Below are 21,642 nucleotides of genomic sequence, written 5' to 3'. Positions count from 1 at the left end.
AGAACATCCCTACAAACTCAGGCACCAGGCTAGCTGGAGATATATGAACTGCATGACAGAGAATACAAAAGAATTGTTTTAAGGAATCCCAGCCAACTCAAGAAAATACAGAGAAATAATTTAATGTAATGAGGCAAACAAAAAATTACAAAAGTGAGAAAATTAACAGAGATTGAAATTATATTTAAAAAACAAAGAGAAATTCTAGAGCTGAAAAATAAAATGAATAAAGTAAAAAATGAAATCAAGAGCCTTGACAGAATTGATCAAGAAGGAAAATTCTGTGAACTAGAAGACAGGTTATTTGAAAATATACAGTCAGAAGAGAAAAAAATGAATGAAAAGAATTTTTAAAAGCTTACAGGATTTATGGGATGGCATCAAAAGAGTAAATGTTTTAATCATAGGAGTTTGAGAAGGAGAAGAGAAAGTCAAAGAGGTAGAAAGCTTATTTAAAGAAATAATAGCAGAAAACTTTTCAAATTGGAGAAAGATATAATATCCAGGTATAGGAAAGTCAATGGTCTCTGATCATATTCAATCCTAAGAAGACTACACCAAAGCATATTATAATCCGACTGTCAAAAATCAAAGATAAGGAGAGGATCCTGAAAGCAGTAAGAAAAAAGAAGCAAATCACATATAAGGTAGTCCCAATATACCTAGCAGCAAACTTCTCAACAGAAACCTGACAAGCCAGGAGTGCGATGATATATTCAAAATGCTTAAAAACAAACAAACAAACAAAAAACCTGCCAAGCAAGAATACTGTACCCAGCAAAGCTGTCCTTCAGAAATGAAGGATAGATAAAGATATTCCCCCACAAACAAAAGCTAAGGGAGTTTATCACCACCAGAACTGTCTTATGAAAATGCTAAAATGCATTCTTCAAGCTGAAATAAAAGGATGCTAATAATAACACAAAAACATCTGAAAGTATAAAACTCACTGAAAAAAAAAACTACATGGTCAAATTCAGAATACTATACTAAAGTAATGATGGTGTATAAATTACTTGTATATTTAGTACAAAGGTTAAAAGAAAAAAACTATTAAAATAATAACTACAATAACTTGTTAAAGGATACAGAGTATAAAAAGATGTAAATTATGAGATCACAATTTTTAAATGCAGTGAGGTGGGTTGGAGTACAAGTATAGTTTTTTTATGTGATCAAAGTTAAGTTGTGATCAGCTTAAAATAGGCTATACCTATAAGATGCTTTATGTAAGCCTTATGATAACCACAAAGAAAAAACCTATAGTAGATACACAAAACATAAAAACTAAGGAATCAAAGCACACCATTAGAGAAAACCACTTAGTCACAAAGGAAGGCAGAAAGAGAGGAAGAAAGGAACACAGAATCTACAAAACAATCAGAAAACAATAAACAAATTAACAGTAGTAAGTCCTTACCTATCAATAATTACCTTGAATGTAAATGGACTGCACTCCCCAATTAAAAGACATAAAGTGGCTGAATGTATAAAAAAACCACAAAAAATCAAAACAAAAAAAACCCCAAGATCCAACTATATGCTGCCTACAAAATAGACTAAAAGTCAAGGAATGGAAAAAGATATTGCATGTAAATGGAAAACAAAAGGGAGCAGAGATTGCTATACTTATATGAGATGAAACAGCCTTTAAGTCAAAAACTTTAAAATGAGACAAAGAAGGTCATGGTACAATGATAAAGGTGTCAATTCATCAAGATGATTTAACAATTGCAAATACATATGCATGCAACATTGGAGCATCTAAATATATAAAGCAAATATTAATAGATCTGAAGGGAGAGATAGACTGTCATACAATAATAATAGAGGAGTTCATACTCCACTTTCAGCAGTGGCCAGATCATACAGACAGAAAATCAGTAAGAAAACATTGGACTTGAACTACTCTTTAGACCAAATGGACCTAAAAAAACATATACAGAACATTCCATCCAACAGCAACAGAGTACACATTCTTCTCAAGCTCACATAGAACATTCTCCAGGAGAGATTATATGTTAAAATCATATCAACTATCTTTTCCTACTATGATGTTATGAAACTAGATATCAATAACAAGAGGAATTTTGGAAAATTCACAAATACATGGAAAATAAATTACATGCTCCTAAACAACCAATGGGTCAATAAAGAAATTAAAAGGTAAATAAAAAATGCCCTCAGATAAATTAAAGTAAAAACACAACATATGAAATCTTATGGTATGCAGCAACAACAGTTCTAAAAGGAAAGTTTATAGCAATGAATGCCTACATTAAAAAATATATATTAAACAACCTAACTTTACACATCATGAGCTAGAATAAGAAAAAAAAAAAAAAAAACAGCCTAAAGTAAGCAGAAGGAAGAAAATAATAATGAATAGAGCAGAAATATATGGAATAGAAACTAGAAAAAAACAATAGAAAAGATGATGATAAGAAAAGTTGGCTTTCTAAAAAGACAAACAACATTGACCCTAAAGACTTTACCAAAAAACTGTCAGAACTAATCAAAAAATTCCGTACAGTTGCAGAATATAAAATTAACATACAAAAATCACAATTGATCACTTTTTAACCTTAAAATGCTTTCTTCAGTAGAATTTTGAAAAAATTCTTCTCATTTACTATAATATCCTCATTTAAAAAAAAATTCTTCTTCCTCATCTTCCTGATCTCTAAATGTTGGAAAGGTCTAGGGCTCAGTCCTTGAATCTTTTTTCTAGTCATACTCACTCCGTTAGTGATCATAGTCAGTCTCATAGCTCTAAATGCCAACTATCCACAGCCTAGATATCTCAATTGAACTCTTGACTCATATATTCAATGGCCTACTTAACATCCCAACTAGAATATCTATTAATATGCAAATATGATATTTTCTTCTCGCATAAACATGCTACTTCAATAGTCATTCTTATCTTAATTAATGGCAACTCTATACAAACAATGTTCAAGGACAAACATTTATATATCTTTATTGAATCTCCACTTTCATTCCCTGACTCCCCCACATCAGAAAGTTTGTTCACTCTTACTTTTTATATCTGACCATTTCTAACTATCTGCAGTGCCATCACCCTGGTGCAATACACCATTGTCTCTCCGCTAGATTTGCCTCATGGCCAGTATTGCTCTAATAACATTTTTAAAAAGTCTTCCTGTGTCTACCCTTGCCAAAAATAGTGATATAGGTACAGGCAGCATGCTATGTGAGTACAGATAAAAGAGAGATTAATTATGATTAACAGAATTAGGAAACCCATCAGTTATGATGTGGCATCCCAGCTCAAACACTTCTTAATTGTGACTTTAGGCAAGTTACTTAATCTCTGTATGCTTCAGTTCCTTACACACACAAAAATACCATTAGAAATAATAAATGAATTCAGTAAGGTTGCAAGATACAAAAAAATACACAAATCAGCAGTGTTCCTACACATTAACATCAAACTATCTGAAAAAGAAATCAAGAAAACAATTTCATTTACAAATCATTTAAAAAAAAAAAAACTTAGGAATAAATTTAACTAATGAGGTGAAAGTCAAATACACTGAAAACTATAAAACATTAAATTGACCAAAGAAATTGAAAAAGAAACAAATAAATGGAAAGATATTTTTTGTTCATGGACTGGAAAAAATATTATTGTTATAATGTCCACAATACGAAAACAATCTACAGATTCGATGCAATCCCTTTCAAAATCCCAATGGCATTTTTCACAGAAATAGGAAAAGCAATCATAAAATTGATATGAAAGCACAAAAAACCCTGAAAGTCCAAAGTGGTTTTGAGAAAAAAAGAACAAAGAGGCATCACATTACCTGATTTTAAAATCTTTAAAAAAAAAACTATAGTAATCAAAACAGCATGGTATTGGCATTAAAAATTTGGAATAGAATAGAAAGCCAAGAAATAAATCCATGCATTTTGGTCATGTTATTTTTGACAAAGGTACCTCATAATGAGGAAAGGACAGTCTTTTCAATAAATGGTATTGGGACAACTGGATATACACATACAGAAGAATAAAATTGGACTGTTATCTTACTTCATATACAAAAATCAACTCAAAATGGATTAAACACTTACAAGTAAGATGTAAAACTGTAAAATTACCAGAAGAAAACACAGGGAAAAAGTTTCTTGACATTGATCATGACAATGAATTTTGGATAGGACCTCAAAAGGACAGGCAACAAAAACAATAGTAGAAAAATGGGATTACATCAAACTAAAAGCATCTGCCCTGTAAAGGAAATAATTAACAGAGTGAGAGATAACCCATGGAATGGGAGAAAATATTTGCAAACCATACATTGATAAGGGGAAAATATTCAAAATATATAAAAAACTCAAACTCAATAGCAATAAATAATTAAATGTTAAGTAAAGACCCTCAACAGAGATTTCTCAAGAGAATAAATATGAATGGCCAACAGTTATATGAAAAAATGCTCAAAATCACTATTCATCAGCGAAATGCAAATTAAAACCACAATGAGATATCATTTCACACCTGTTAGAATAGCTATTACCAAAAAGACAAAAGATAACAACTGTTGGTGAGGATGTGGAGAAAAGAGAACCCTTGTACACTACCAATGGGAATGTAAATTAGTACAGCCATTGGGGAAAATAGTATGCAGGTTCCTCAAAAAATTAAAAACGGAACTTTCACATGATCCATCAATTCCACTTCTGTGCTTACATCCAAAGGAAATAAGATCAGTACGTAGAAGAGCTATGTGCACCCCTATGTTCACTGCAGTATTATTCGCGGTAGCCAAGATATTGAATCAACATAAGTATCAATTGATGGCTAAACAGATGCAGAAAATGTGGTATACGTACCCACACTGGAATCTATTCAGCCTTTAAAAAGGAAATTGTGTCATTTGTGACAAAAGGGATGAGCATAGAGGACACTATGATAAGTGAAATGAGCCAGGCGCAGAAAGACAAATACTGCAGGATCTCAATTATATGTGGAGTCTAAAAATGCCCAACTCATAGAAACAGAGAGTAGAATGAGTAGAACGGTGGTTACCAGGGGTTGGTTGGGGGAGGGGTGGGGGAGAGATACTTCCAAAGGGTACAGAGTTAGACAAGAGGAATAAGTTCTGTAGATCTATTGTACAGCATGGTGACTATAGTTAATAATAATGAACACTTGAAAATTGCTAAGACAGTAGATTTTAAAGGTTTTCACCACAACTAAGTATGAGAAGTGATGGATATGTTAATTAGCTTGATTTAATCATTCCACAATGTATAATTATATCAAACCATCACACTATATACCATAAATATATAGTTTTCATGTGTCAATTTTAAAAATTAATTAATACAAAATTTAAAAATAAAATAAGTATAATAGTAGAAGCTGCTTTGTAGGGCATTCTGAGAATTACATGAACTAATATATATAAAGCAGTTAGAAGAGTTCTTGAGACATAGAAATTGTTATATACCTCTTATATATTATAATGAGATGAGCAATGAAATACCCGTAGATTTTTAATAAATAGATTATGCATAGGGATGTTTTTATTTAAGTGATAAGGACCTTTTGAATAATTTAAATGGTTATGCAACAAAACTATGTAATATTTCAATTCTATAGTTTATAATTAGTGAGGATTTTTAATGGAGCTATATTTGCATCTATATTTTGTGATCTATGAAAGATGTTTCCTACAATATTAAATTATATACTGTATGTGTTAAACAGAAGCTATTTTGATCAATTCACTCAGTTCACTGAATAATTATATTTCTGTTATCCTAATGAGAATTATATGCAATTAATGTTGATGCATAAGGTTTACATAGAAGATGGCTTATATTTTCTCTAATGATAATTGTTTTGAAGTTTGGAAAAAGTATAACACTGTTTATATATGAAACAGCTGCTAAGACATCATTTTACTAAATTTATTAAGATCAGCTTGAGCAAAAGTGTTTGTCACAGCATCTTATTTCTTTCCTTCTTACTATCCATTACCATCTAAAATAATTTTCATATTGACTTAGTGATTAATATATTTTTTGATTCACTCCCCCAAGAGAATGTAATTTCTTTGAGGCCAGTGTACACAACATTCTTGTTTTTCATTTTAAGTTCAGAACCTACAACAGTGCCTGGAACTTATAAGAAACTTAAGAAATAACTGTTGGAATATTGTATGAATGGATGCATGGATACATGGAGAAACTAAAACCTGTAATTCTGAAATTCAGAGGAAGCAGGAGGAAAGTTTCAGGTCTCTGGTAACAATTGACTTAGTGCAGCTCATCAAAGGCAATGGGCCCAGTGATTCTAAAAGCTTAAAAGCAACATTTCATAAGAATATTTAACATATCAAATTTTCTAATAATTGATGATATTAGTTTTCTAAAATTATAATATTTTGTCGTGTTTTGGTCTTTTTTTGGAACATGTCTTGGCATCCAACTCCATTATTCAGGATTGCTTTTCACATGTCCAAATACATATATACAACTCTAGACAATGGTAGCAAAAAATGGTTTGTTCATAGATGAGGTTGTATTTCAAGATATACTAAGCAATTATCCAGTTGTTACTTGAGATTGATTAGATGGTAGAAAAACACAATGGAAAAAATATCTGGGTAGTAAAATAAGAACAAAACAAAAAAATAAAGACACAACACTCCAGGTTCTAAACTACACTTAAAAAGGTATTTTAAACAGTGAGTCCTAAGAAAAAATGATATTAATTACAGGAGGCTTTTTGGAAGAGATCTTTAGCTCTATGTAGAAGGAATATATCCTACAGTATACATAAGAAGAATTATGCTATTAAGTGCCATTACCATTTTCTCAAATATTATCCCACTTCTCCCTGCTGTAAATTTATTTCTACTTTTGCCACTGGTGAAAATTTTTAATAAGAGGAAAATATAATGTACACTCATTTTCAGTGAAGGGTGTCAGACTAACAGAAAACAAAGTGTGAAACAATAAACATTAATTTACAAAGGCCCTTAATCGACTGAATTCATCAAGAGATAACAAATAGACATTTTTCCTTTTCAAAGTTTAATGAATATATTCTATTATTTGTTATTATATATAAATAATGAATTTTCTAGTGATAATTATCAAAACGTTATATTTAAATGCCTAGCATCGTTATGAATACTGAATATATTGTTATACACATTGTTATTCATTACTGATTAAAATGCCATAAATTTACATACATCTTGTTCTCACTTTATCATAAATAAGTAGAGAACCAGAAAACTAATTCTCTAAAATCTACTCCACAATTAACCAACTTGTTATCTTTTCTGTTAATACACTTAAAGATACCAGGATGTTGAAGAGAAATGTGATCAAAGCTTTTTTATTTAATATATAAGAATATACAAAAAAAAAAAAATTCACTTTTTATGCTTCCAGTAAATTAAAAGGATTTTGAGTGATTAAACTGTCAATGATTCCATATAGACTTGATAGACCTAAATTTTAGTGAGTAATAGAAAATTACTCACACATACACATACATACACATGCACACACTGCTTGAGTCACTCTATCCCACCACCGTATCTTATTTTCCTCACGGCACATCACTATCTGAAAGTGTTATTTATCTGTTGATTCAATTATTATCTGCCTCACTATATCACACTGAATGATATTTAAAACCAGGAAATTTTTCTATTTTGTTCACTGATGTATCCCTAGCACTTAGAACAATGCCCAGAATAAACTGGTTCATTAAAAAAAGGGTGGTAAATGAATGAACAAATCAAAATTATCTGCAAATTCCCAAACTAAAAGACAATGGAGCAATATCTGAAGAGCTCTAAAAGTAAATACATTCTATAAGGTTGTTCATATGAGAAGGCAAATGAAAGAAAATTTCACACTTATAAGGATTCAAAAATTTTGAACTCATCTTTTTTGAATAAAGTATTTAATGACCTATAATAGAACTCTGACAAATGAAGCAAAACTACCCAACAACAGCAGAATATGCATGCCTTGGATGTGCACATGGAGTATTCTCCAAGATAAACCATATTAGGCCACAAAACAATTTAAAGAGATTGGAATCATACAAAGCATCTTCTCTGACCACAGTGAAATAAAACTAGAAATCAATAGCAGAAGGAAAACTGGAAAATCCACAAGTATGTGGAATTTAAATAAAACACTCAAATAATCAATGTGTTAAAAAATAAATCACAAGGGAAATTAGAACATACTTAAAGATGAATGAAAATGAAACACAATATATCAAAACATATGATGCAGGAAAGGCAGTACTCAAAGGAAAATTTATAGCTGCAGATGCCTACATTAAAAAAGAATAAAGATCTAAAGTTAATAAACTAATTTTATATCTTGAAGCCTAGAGAAAGAAATAAAAAATAAACCCAAAACTAACAGAAGAAAGAAAAAACTAAAAATTAAGGTGGAGATAAATAAAATAAGAAACAGAAAGAACAATAGAATGAAAAAAACCAAAAGACGGTCTTTTGAAAAGATCAACAAAATTGACAAACGTTTGGATCGACAAAGAAAAAAAGAGGGACAATGGAAACAATTAAAATCAGAAATGAAAGTGGGGACGTTTCTACCAACCTTACAGAAATAAAAGGGATTATAAAAGAACACTATGAAAAATTATTCACCAAAAATTAGATAACCTGAATGAAATGGACAAATTCCTAGAAACACACAAATTATCTAAACTGTTTAAGAAGAAATAGTAAATCTCAAAAGACCTATATCAAGAAGAGATTGAATCAACAATGAAAAACTTCCCAACGAGGAATAGTCTAGATCCAGATGGCTACACTAATCAATTCTACCAAACAATTAAAGTATGATTAACAACAATCCTTCTCAAACTCTTCTAAAAAATAGAAGGAACACCTCCTAACTCAATCTATGAGGCCAACATTATCCTGATACCAAAGCCGGATAAAGACATCATAAGAGAAGAGAATTACAGAAATTACAGAAAATATCCTTCATGAATACAGATGCAAAAATCTTAGACAAAATACTAGCAAACCTAATCCAACAGCATACTAAAAGATTTATACACCAAAACCAAGAGGAATTGATCCCAGTAAATGCAAGGGCAGTTCAACATAAGAAACTCAATTCATGTGATATAACAAAGAAAAAAAAAAAAAAACATGATCATCTCACTTGATGCAGAAAAGGCATTTGATGAAAACTAATATCTTTCACGATAAAATGACTCAGAAACTAGGAACAGAAGGAAACTTCCACATCATGACAAAAGGCATTATATCAGTTTTCCAGGTCTGCCTTAATAAAGTAACACAAAGTGAGTGACTTAAACAACAGAAACTTATTGTCTCACAGTCCTGGAGGACAGAAATATAATAACCAACTGTTGTCAGTGTTGGTTCCTTCTAGCGGATATGAAAAGGAATCTATTCCATGCCCCTCTTCTAGCTTCTGGTGGTTTTTATGTGTGCATGCATGTGTGTACTATATATACATGTAATATACTAATACATACAAATAAGTTATGTGTAAGTGGTTAAAAGAAATGTTAATACACAGGATAATAGATAGTAATAAGTGCTATGAAGAAAAATAAAGCCAGATAATAAGGATAGGGAGTGTCTACAGGGGTTACTATCTTTCATGGGGTGGATGAAGTCTCTTTGTTATCTTGTCAGATAAGATAAGAGAACTGAATTTACTGATAGATTAATCCCTGCAAATACCTAAAGGAAAAGCAGTCCAGATGAAATTAAGTGTAAATCAAAAGCTTTGAGAAAGGAAATTTTTAGGCATATTTGAGGAATGGCTAGAGCAAGGCGGCAGTGAAGGGACATAAGATCAGAGAGGTCAACAGGAGCCCAAATATTATGAGTTACCATGAGAACACGGTAAAGACTTTGGATATTGCTCTGAATGAGATGTGAAGCCATTGGAGAGTCTAAAGTAAAGATGTGTTATGAGCTATTTTATGTTTTAGAAGGATCACTTTTTCTGCTTTGTGGAATGAGAATAGAACAGGAAAAAGCAGTTAGGTGGCTACCACATACTTTCAATGGTAGTGATTTAGACAAAGGTGTCAGTAATGTAGTTAAAGAGAAATGGTCACAATCCCCATATATTTTGAATACATAGGTGGTAAGAGTTGCTGCTGGATTGATGAGAAAAAGCGAAGTGAAGACTGGCACTGATTCTTTTTGACTAAGCACCTGGAAAAATGGAGTTGGCATTTAATGAGATAGAGGAGGTTTAAAAAGGAATTGGAAATTTCAGTAGACAGACATCTAAGTGGAGATGTACAGTAGACAGTTGTACGTGACAGTCCTGATTCAGGAGAGAAGTTGGGTGAGAACTTATGTGAAGACATAAATTTACAGATGTAATTTCAAACATGAGGTTGATGAAGTCACCTAGGATTACATGTAGACAGAGGAAAGCATAAGTTCAAGAACTGTCTCGATATCTTCATCATTTAGAGGTCTGGACGAGGGCTTGGAGTTAACTGATGAGACTGAGAATCAATGTTCATTGTGGTAGGAGGAAATAGAAAAGATGCTGATGACCTGGAAGCTAAAACCATTTCAAGAAGGTTGGAATGGGCAAATTGCATAAACATAGTGAACCAGATTTAGAAGTTAATTTTCCTGCTAGGTACAACTGTTGGAAAACTGCACTATTTCATTGATGGCTCCAAAGCTAACATATAGTAAATTATTTCTATGGTGCATTAAGCCCACAGTCATATCATTCTGACAAAAAAGAGACTGAGTGAAAAATGGGATCAATCTGATTGAACAGGAGTCATCTGTATAGCTATGGTGGAACTACCTCCACTGATGCTTCCCTTCCCCCAAACTGTGGGGCTGACCTGAAGGCTTCATGGTGAATTATCAGCCAGAGCAATAAAGCCTTACAGGCCAGCCACAGACTTTTGTTTCACCAGGTGACCTAGTTAATATTAATAGCAGTAATACTTATGTAGAAATGGTCTTTCAGACACTATTTTAATCACTTCATGTCAATTAACTCATTTAATCCCTTAGTAACCTGCTCTTAGAGAAGGTACTATTAGGGTCAAACAAATGAAATTGCTGATAATCATTTTTTGACACATAAAGATGCAAATTTAATATTGCTAAACCTAATATTACTAACTCAGTTTTAGAGATTAAACAAACAAAAATGAAATCGAACACAAAGAGATGAGGTCAAATACATTGCAATGCAGAGCCATGGCTCTACACACCCGGCTCCAGAGCTCACGCTTTTCCCACTATTCCACATGGTCTCCTAGACCTACCATCTTCTGAGTCCATAAGTTTCACTGTCCTGTGACCAGCCCCCTCCACCTTCATTAATGAAAGGAAATGTCACACTTTCAGGGCATGTTACTAACTAAGACAAATGCTTAGCATTTAGTTATAGTTAAAATTTTGAAAGACTTCAGGAAAAAAATCCCACATCTAAATCACTGAGAAAATTATCCAAGGAAAATCTGGCTCCCTAAACTGATTATTTGCCCCCTTGAACATGAATGCATTATTACTTCTTAATATATCAGTTTTCAGATATGCAAATATTTCTCTTTGACTTATTTTCTAGTCATAATTATTTTTGGCTAGTTTGTTTCTTGTAATGTTTTACTTTTTTTTTCCTGTTGGCACTGCAAAATAACTTTGGAATTTAGAACAAAAATCTATGTTTTTATTTTGCTATCCTAAATTGATTTTACAAACATATATTTATAGCTAGGTCATGTTTCAATCACTTTTGAAGCCATGTCTGTGTTTCAGATTTTCTATCTCATGAAAACTCTTTTTTCTTTAAAGCTTTCTATTGACTTTTTTTTTTCCCTCCATTGTTTCTTAGCAAGTCTAATCCACTCATTAAGTCCCATTACCTAGTAACTGACTATTGGGGATAACATTTTTAATGCTTCTTAACAACTTAGCAGTTTTAAAAATCTCAGAAGTCAAGAGAAAAAGTTAACTGAAATGTTAATTAAATATCAAAAGCACAATAAAGAAAACCATAACTCACATGAATTCATTTTAGTAAACAACTGATCTCAGATGACTATTATTGAAGGCGACTCATTCTTAATAAAGCTACCATTTATTGATCATCTAATGTGTGACAGATACTGTACTAACATCATCTCATTTAATGCTAAAAAAAAATCTGCCAGTTAGCTATTATTCTCTAATCACAAATGAAGAAATTGAGCCTCAGTGAAGGTAATAAATCACTTGAGAGTACCCAGCTAAAATATGTTGGTTCGTTACACTCACCTTTTCATGATTGTGATGAAATAACACCTTACTGGTGAGGCCTTCACTACCAACTCATTTAAATTTGCAAACACCATCCTTCATCATGATCTATACCTTCCTCTGATTTATTTTTAACCATAGAACATATTAGCATTTAAATTACTATATTTTAGCCTGGCTGGTTGGCTCAGTTGGTTAGGGCACAGCCTGTAACACCAAGGTCAAGGGTTCAGATCCCCATACAGGTCAGCTGCCAAAATAGTAATAAGAAGAAAGCAAAATAAATTACTATATTTCACCTATTTATTTTATTTATTGACACTGCCCTCCTCTGCAAGGTCAATTCCAAGAGGGCAGGGATTTGTGTCAATTTTGTTAACTGCTCAGCCCAGCCCAGAGTACAGTGACTGACACATAGAAGGCTCTCAATAAATATTCATTGAATATATGAAATAGGGATTCAAGAACCAGAAGGGAAATAAGGATCAGCAGAAGCTACTGTGTATATTTAATTATCACCATATTCTTATTTGACATACTATGTTTTAAAAAGGGAGGAAGTGATAGTTATTACCCTGAACATTATTATATAAACATAAGGAATTATTTTCATTATTCCATCCTCCAAGCACTTTTTCTATCTATTCAGTCAGATCCTATGACATGGCAAAACGAATATACTTCCCTACCCTGAATCAGATAGCCTAGTTTTATAAACACATTTTAGAGGAGAAAGAGGGAAGAGAAACTGTCACTATTCCTTGGTTACTACCAAGTAGTCTGATAGTAGGGAAATGCTCCCTCTTTCCTAGGATACATTAATGGAGAGATTACTTAATTTTGAGGCAAACATGGTAGAGGGTCACAGACAGAAGCATACTGCACTCTGGATCATCTGCAAGGCACAAGCACATGCTTCTGCAAAGATTCAAAAATTTGATTGACATATGAAATAAAACAAATATATGTTCTCAATGACACACTTCTAAAATGAAAGAGATCCAGCAAATAAAATCAAGAGCCTGGCAAAGACAATACTCCTTTCTTGACATCTCTTACCCCATTATAAAGCTTTTTAGAAAGCACACTAAATGGTTGTCTTGCATACGTGTCCAGTAATGTGTATGAACTGATCAAAATTTGGCATTGATAAAGGTTCATGAAAGAACGTTCACCAATAGATTTGTCAGAAATACATTTTGTCACAAGGAAATCAAAAGAGTAAAATAAAATAATAGGGGCCGGCCGGTGGCTCACTCGGGAGAGTGCGGTGCTGATAACACCAAGGCCCCGGGTTCGGATCCCATATAGGGATGGCCGGTTCGCTCACTGGCTGAGTGTGGTGCTGACAACACCAAGTCAAGGGTTGAGATCCCCTTACCGGTCATCTTTAAAAAAAAAAAAATTAAAAAAAAAAAAAATAAATAAAATAAAATAAAATAATAGAATTTTATAGTTTACAAAACAGAAGATTTGGACTTGGTCAGAGGTCTTCCCTCTAAGGCGAGATAGCAAAAAAAAGAAAAATCAAGCTCAAGTGCAGGGGTCATTCTTGGTACAGAAAATGAAGTCTTATTTCTGTGAGGTAGAAAAGAAAGGATAAATGACTATACAGGGATGTTCTCAGGTGGAAAAGCAGAAAGTTGACAGTCATGTCAAAATAATTCAGTCCCCTTTGGAAGTGGCTGAGAACTTCATTTGCTGAAAAGGTAAGAAAAGGTTGGGTCCGGCCATTCCCTGTGCCTCTGTTTCCTCCTGTGTAATGGGCAGTCAATAACCTCGCCATGCCACACTCACAGTGTTTTTATGATGCTCAAATGATAATTCATTATTCAACAACTGTAGACACCTAATTCAGAGGCAGGCAGGTCCCAGTAACCCTGGATCTGTTAAGAATTGAAAGATTATCTAGGACCTGCCCAAGTACCTTCACCACCCCACCCTCAGGGCTTTTGTGGGAGAAGGGAGATCAAATGAAGGGCTTGTGGCTTCCACTTGCTGAGAAACTGTCTTGTTCCTTCTGGGGCTGATTGATAATGTTAAAGATAGTGTGGAATATACACACCCTGCAATAGCAGGCAACATTGACAGCATGAGTTTTTGTCCTTCACTCACCCAGAACTTTTGTCACCTGTATCATATAGGCACAAAGGGGCTTGGCAAACAAGAAAGACTGGTAGGTGCGAGCTGCAAATAAAATAGCCAATATCTACTTTTAGACTGAGGTTATGTTTGAGAAAACACTGATTCCTCTCTTGTTTTTGCAAACAATCTGTTTCATCCTGCCAAGGTGGAAACCTGTGCTTAAGTAATGTAAGAAAAAAACAAAAAGTATGCTTTGTGCACCATTTCAATTTCCTGAGGAAGGAAGAAGTAGTCTAGTAAGATGCTATTTTAGAGAAAGCAATCATAGGTTAAGGTAGGTTGCAAGATCTACTTTTACTTCCTTTTTCCTGATGTTTTTGCAGAAAACTATTGAGAGAATTTTGCAGATTGATTATACACATCACAGCACAGCTGTGGAGGTCTAGTGTTAGTCCATTTCCTAAACTCTCTAAACACTGATATAAGATACACCTGAGGATTTATAACAGTACACCTCTTCTTGTTAGGATTTTTGTTCTTTTCTTATTCTTTAGACTGAGTTTCTTGAGGGTAAGCATGACACAAACTAAGTATTTGATGAATCAAATGAAATTTATGAACGATGCTATTAGATTGACCAGAAGAACAGGAAAATTAGAACATAGTGTCAAGCAGATCTTAGTGACAAAGGGAAGTGGGAGTAAAATGGGCTGATGTAATGGGATCCTATATGAAAAAACAGGAAGAAGAGATTTCATTTGAGCAGCAGTACTTAGTCCTTACCATGCTCTAGGTATCCAATACATGCTTGAAATACAGCAGTACACAAGACAGACACAATTCCTTCTCTTAGAGAACATCCAATACAGAGGATGATACAGGCATTAAAGAATCCCTTATAACAGTAATTGTTATGATGAAAATTAAGAAGAAATCCACACAGATATATGAGTTTTAAGGACCTGAGCCGATCACAGGAATGAGGGAAGCCTTCACCGAGTTTTTTGTTTTTTGTTTTTGTTTTTTTTCTTTCCATAGATTTGAGTTATATAGCTGGGTAGATGAAGAGGCCCATGGGACAGGAATGACATATCAAGAAATGAGAACATTTTCACAAACCTTAAGATTATGGTGAGGGAATGAATGAGAGGACTACAGAAAAACTTCCAAAAGCATACATTTGAGAAGTAGCCTGGTTAGCAAAGAAGACTTGATGATAGCTGAAAGCACCATGCCATGCACACATGCTCAGACATTGAAAGGTCATTGGATTGTTATCATTAGCTCACCCAAGAGGTAACAAATTGGTCAAGAGTGTAGACTCTAGAGTCAAAATTCTAGCTGTCCGACCTTGGGCAAGTCACTTAAACTCTTCATGTATCAACCTCTTTGTAAAATGGGAGCCCTAATAATGCCTGCCAACTAGATTGTTGTGAATATTAAATATGCTACTATATAAAAACAGAACGGTGCTTAGAGCTTTCCAAATACAGAATAAATATTAGCTGTAATTATTTTTGTTACTATTATTAGTTGCAATGTTAAAAGCCAAGATGTATATTAGTGCTGTTAGTAATAATATTAAGAAAGGTTTATAAATTTGTTCATAGCTAACTCAATCATGCATCACTCGTATGCAAGTAGAATGAGCTCCATGCCTGGAAATCCTGATGTGGCACATTGACATGGAAACTGTCTTGTAGAGGGGACATTCATTTCTGTGGGCTGCTTAAAGTACTGTGAGCCCATGGGCTAGGAAGGGGGATAGGGGTACAAATCAAAGGAATACGTTATATCTTGGTTTAGAGGCAACTGATTTTTTCTCAGTTGATCAGATATCTCGGGGAAATTTAAAAGGAAATCTGATTATTTCAACCTGCTTCTCCAGCTCTATAAAATTTAATCACTAATTTGCTCCCTGAGCATATCACTTCCCACCTCATATTGCTCACTTCAGGAATAAGCTCTACTTACCCGTGTGTACATTCTGGAACAAGGAGGAAGAACTGAGATTCCCCTAGCCTGGGCTCCTTCACATGCTCAGAAATCTGCACCATGAGATAAAATGATGGAATTATATCTTTATTTGTTCAACTATTTCAAGCTAATGGCAAAAATACAAAATGTTACAAATGTGATAATAGTGCCTTTATTCCATCCCTTAAAGCATTCTGTAGCCATCATCACAAACAAGGTTTCACAGTCTCTTCTGTTACAATAATTTTGAACAGATAAGGTGTCAACATGTTGATGTTCACTTATTTGCTAAAAAATCTTACCAAATGGCTCTTCTCTGGCATATTCAATAACATGATATTAGATTTTTATTCCACTGAAAGCTATTTATTAGGTAATTGCTGAATCAGCAATTCTTCACTCCTACTTTATCTTGATGGAATTTAAAATTTACCTTTGCATATTTAACAAATATACATATTTAACAAAATTCCGGGCACATAGCAGGCACTCAATAAATGCACATAGAATTGATATGATGCTTGACCTCGGTTTCAGTAGTTAACTAAGAAGAATGGGTGTCAAGGGGATACTATGCCCAAGCAAGTAGAACCCTAAAATGATATGGTATACACAGGACTTGCATATGACCTAGGGAACACCCATGGGAGTGTGTCATAGGTTTTTAGAGCATCCATTATGTGTGTTATACTAAACCAAATATTGAGAACCTCTGTCCTAGATTAAAGGAGAAGAAAAAGAAGTATTAGTCAATGAATATTATGTGATAAAACACAGATAATTTTGAAAACACAATATTTATTGGGGTCAATGATCTCTATTTACTTCACTTGAGGAATGGCCTACTAAGAATTCTTTTTCAGTCAGTGAAATCTAGTTATATTAATGTTGCAGGCACAGAGGATACAGATTTTTAAAAATCCATTTATGAATATGCAAAAATTCAGCCAACGAATGATTTAATTTCCTAATTATTTTGGCTCAGTCTAATCTTTAGAATAACCTGTTTTACTTCAGCCTGTAAAATCTAAAAATAAGGGTCAACAAAACAGGAAGTGTCCTAGGTGTCAAGTACTGTGGTAAGACTTTTACCCCCAATAACAGATAAAGTGATGGCAAGTGAAAGAAGAAATAGGATGGGTAGCTTGGGGGTTCTCTGTAGACATAAAAAATGTTTAAGACTATGAAATCCCTATGCACATTTGGAGGTTATGATGAAAGGATAGAGTCCAGTGAGAAGGGATTCAAGGAGATACTGGTGACAATTCCAAGAGAACTGTCAGTGGTTTTCCTTCTTCACAAACCTAGAAATTAATGTGTTCCTAGCAGCTTACAAGACACGATCAACTGATAATTGACACTTTGGCGGAAAATCAAAAGTACAAGAAACGGAAGGCTAACCGTTTTGAAGCATAATGGAGAAGTGAGGCAGTGAACATGGTGAACTGAACTCCAGTTTGTCCAGGCAATGTATGCTTGAAAATTTTCTGCATATGGGCTACTCATAAGAAAGGTTCCGAAAGGAGAAGCTGAATGTAATGTAGGTTGCCCAAGGTTGTAAGAGTGGAATACAGGGGCAGACAGATGCTTTACCTTGTCGAGTGGACAGCATGTAGGAGAAGCCTAGTAGAGGGGAAGGGGAAACTCAGAAGAACCCCAGAAGTACCCATGAGACAAAAAAATCAGCTATAAATGAATGCCAGACACATAAAGCATAAATATCTAATGACCAAAACAGTACCAGTCAAGTAAGAATTTTTATGCTTCCTTTACTTCACGTCATTCCCTGTTCTCCAGCTCTGGAAGGGTCAGAAATATGGTCGGCATGAGAAAAGAAAAAGAATAGAAGCTGCAGGTGGGGAGAGCTGCCACTTCTGCCTTCCCCAACTTCAGGCTTCCTCCTGGACACCGCAGAACTTGGAGGAAGGAAAAATGACTTAAAAAAAGAATTCACGTAATGGCTATTATATTGAGCAGTACATTTTCATTTCTAAACTGAGACTTTTTTTTTTTTTTTATTGTGAATACATCTGCCTGGATGTTTTTATTTATTTATTTATTTTATTTATTTATTTTTTTATTTTGTCGATATACAATGTGATTGATTATTGTGGCCCATCACCAAAACCTCCCTCCCTCCTCCCTCCCCTCCCTCCCACCCAACAATGTCCTTTCTGTTTGCTTGTCGTATCGACTTCAAGTAATTGTGGTTGTTATATCTTCTCCACCCCCCCCCCCCCGGTATTTTTGTGTGTGTGTGTGTGTGTGTGTGTGTGTGTGTGTGAATTATATATTAATTTTTAGCTCCCACTAATAAGTGAGAACATGTGGTATTTCTCTTTCTGTGCCTGACTTGTTTCACTTAATATAATTCTCTCAAGGTCCATACATGTTGTTGCAAATGGCAGTATTTCATTCGTTTTTATAGCTGAGTAGTATTCCATTGTGTAGATGTACCACATTTTCCGTATCCACTCATCTGATGATGGACATTTGTGCTGGTTCCAACTCTTGGCTATTGTAAAGAGTGCTGCGATTTTTGTTTGGTTGGTTTGGTTTTAATTGAAGTGATCAGAAAACTGTTTGTGTTACCTAAGAATGATCAGAAAAATCCTGCCAGAGTTGGAATCTGGAGCAGAGAAAGCACCAAGGCCACAGAGAAGATTTAAAGAAACAGTGAGAGAAAAAAAAATAGTTTCTTGATAAATACATCCAGCGAATTTTGCTTTCTCATTGTAATAGCATACACAAATTCTATATACTATACTTTTTTGGGGGAAGTTACTAAAATATGAAGAAATACATGTAATTCTAAAAGCTAACTAGGTGGTCTGCTGGCAGAAAATTCACCAAAATTTTAAGAAATGAATACAAATATGTGAAGGTCTGATAATAATTATATTTTTCAAAGGTCATTGAAATTGTCATTTTTGCAGTGGATAACTTAGGTGAGACATTTTTATAAAGTTAATATGTCAGGATATTCTACAGTTTTGTGAATATTTTCCTTCATATCCATTAACCTGTTTTCATAATTTGCATTTTCTCCAAAGACTCATTTTCTCTAACTTAATTCTATGATTGGCTGAGGAGAAAAATAAAATGACAATAGCAAAATTATTTTCATTTGTATGTAACCAAATGCCAGTGTCCTATAACTTAGCTAAATATATGAGCAGTTACACACTATGCATTTTTAACTCCTTTCAGAAAACAGGAATTTAGTGCAAATGCAAACAAATATTTTGCAGTTCTATGTGTGTAATAGGGGTAAAAGCAACCCAATAAAGTTTAGGGTCAGCCTGGAGTGAACAAGAAAGTTTGGGGTGACTCTAACCTTTGGGGTATTACGGAAAAATACAGAACTAGCTCAGACTAAGCAAGAGAAAAGGAGAGGACATACCAGAAGCTGTCTTATGTTTTTAATACACCAATTAATCTATCATTCATTGCATTAATTAATGCCCCTTATACAGACTCAAGACAAATTTCTCTAAGAAATGAGAACCACATGTAAGTGCATTCAGAGAAAAATAATAACGTCATTTGTACTGCTAACAGTAAAGAGCTCTGGCACCCATGACATTTCCATCTTTGCCCTGGCCTCTAGAGCACAGAGCCAAAGCCTTATGGCTTCCTCATTTAGAAGTTTTGGATCTTGATTTTACAAACACCACCCCCCCTCCCACCCAACCCCAACTACTTTTTGGTTTCTGTCTTCCTCCTTGTGTTATATATTCCTCATTGTACTCTATGTCCTCATTGTCAAAGTGCCCTGAAGTCTTACCTCTGACTAGGCAAGACATGTAAAATTCGGCATGCATAAATAGGCAAGACATGAATAAACTAATCAACAAAAAGTGAATACCTATAGGTAAGATTTGGGGTATACAGAGCAGAGACATAGAGCAATCAATACAGTATGAAAAAAAGATGTTAGAAAGGGTTCTTTAGAATCCTCCCCCTGAATATTTCATCTACCTGATGTCAGACATTTTATATTCTCTCTTAATGAGCTATTTGGAATATTAAAATAATCAATATTAATATGCTACTAATTTATAAATCATCATTCCTGTTGCACATATGTGAAAACTGAAGTCTGAAAAAATAACTAATGTGTCCTAGAGATCCCTATGCCAGGCCCCACTAGCCTCCTGCTGCCAGTCTAGGGTGTGTGCCTTTCAATTAGGAAACCATTATTCGTTGATTGAGCACTATTCCAATCACAAGAAACATGATCAACTAACCTAGCCACAATATTAAATAAAGTTTTGAGTGCATTAAATAGCCTTAGTGTGACTTGAAAATCAAAGCAAGATAAACATAATCATCAAGCCTGTGCAGATGTTTTCTGTGGTCCCCTTAGTCCCTTGTGCAATGGGATAGACTGAGATTAACACACATCATCCTCATTAGTGACCACATGCTTAAGATTTACATTATAGACTTTATCCATGTGTTGCTTTTAGGAAATGAAACCACCAAATTCCAAGTTTTGAACCTGTTTTGAATTTGTCAGAATATCCAGCGCAGCGGAAGGACTACTTAGTGCCCAAGTGGATCCATCATTCCTTTCTCTTTATGATGGTCACCTAACAAAGGAGATTCTTCTTTTAGTACTTTCACTATTTCAGAGTATACATAACCACATCAAAACTGAAGGCCATTTAGCTTCTGAACTTACTTTCATTAAAGATTTACTGTTTTTCCTGTTCTGTGGAGAAGAATGTGCCCAGAAAATGAGAGCTTTAGTTTATCACCATGGTATGAATATAAAGGAAAAAGTTGTAACAGTGATAACAAAATTGTGACTAGTCATATGTTTCCAATGAATAATGCAGTCTGGAAGTAATACACATTATAAATGCCTTATTTTCTATCTTCCTTATAAAGTAAAATAATTCTTTCAGTTGCTAAATTTAAACAGTAAATCTCATCATTAACACAGTTATAACTTGCCATGGTCTTCAAGTTTATGCTGAAACATTTTATTGACACCAAATAAATATTAGAACATTTATGGAAAACATTGTTTTTATTTTGCTGCCTAAATTGAGATATTTTAGTCATTTCATCTACAATTAAAAGTGACTGACCTTTTTACACATAAATGTGTAAAAGTGACAGTAGTCTTTTTATGCATAAGCTATCTGAGGCCACATTAGCATGTCATTAATTCATTGTTTTAGAACTTGATTTTGGTTATGAATATTCATGAGATACAAAGCTGATTGTCCCCCCTCGTGCCCTAGATGTGAAGGCCAGATCTATA

At 33.9% G+C, this 21,642-nt stretch overlaps 1 pseudogene; it reads left to right on the top strand.

Annotated features, from left to right (window-relative positions):
- Positions 1-21,181, top strand: part of LOC134368499 (armadillo repeat-containing protein 10-like) — a 55,188-nt pseudogene extending 34,007 nt beyond the window's left edge.
- Positions 21,182-21,642: the final 461 nt, after the last annotated feature.

The sequence above is a fragment of the Cynocephalus volans genome, chromosome X (genome assembly GCF_027409185.1).
Source record: "Cynocephalus volans isolate mCynVol1 chromosome X, mCynVol1.pri, whole genome shotgun sequence".
NCBI lineage: Eukaryota > Metazoa > Chordata > Mammalia > Dermoptera > Cynocephalidae > Cynocephalus > Cynocephalus volans.
The sequence above is the reverse complement of the archived record's forward strand: the minus strand, read 5'-3'. Positions and strand labels throughout refer to the sequence as shown.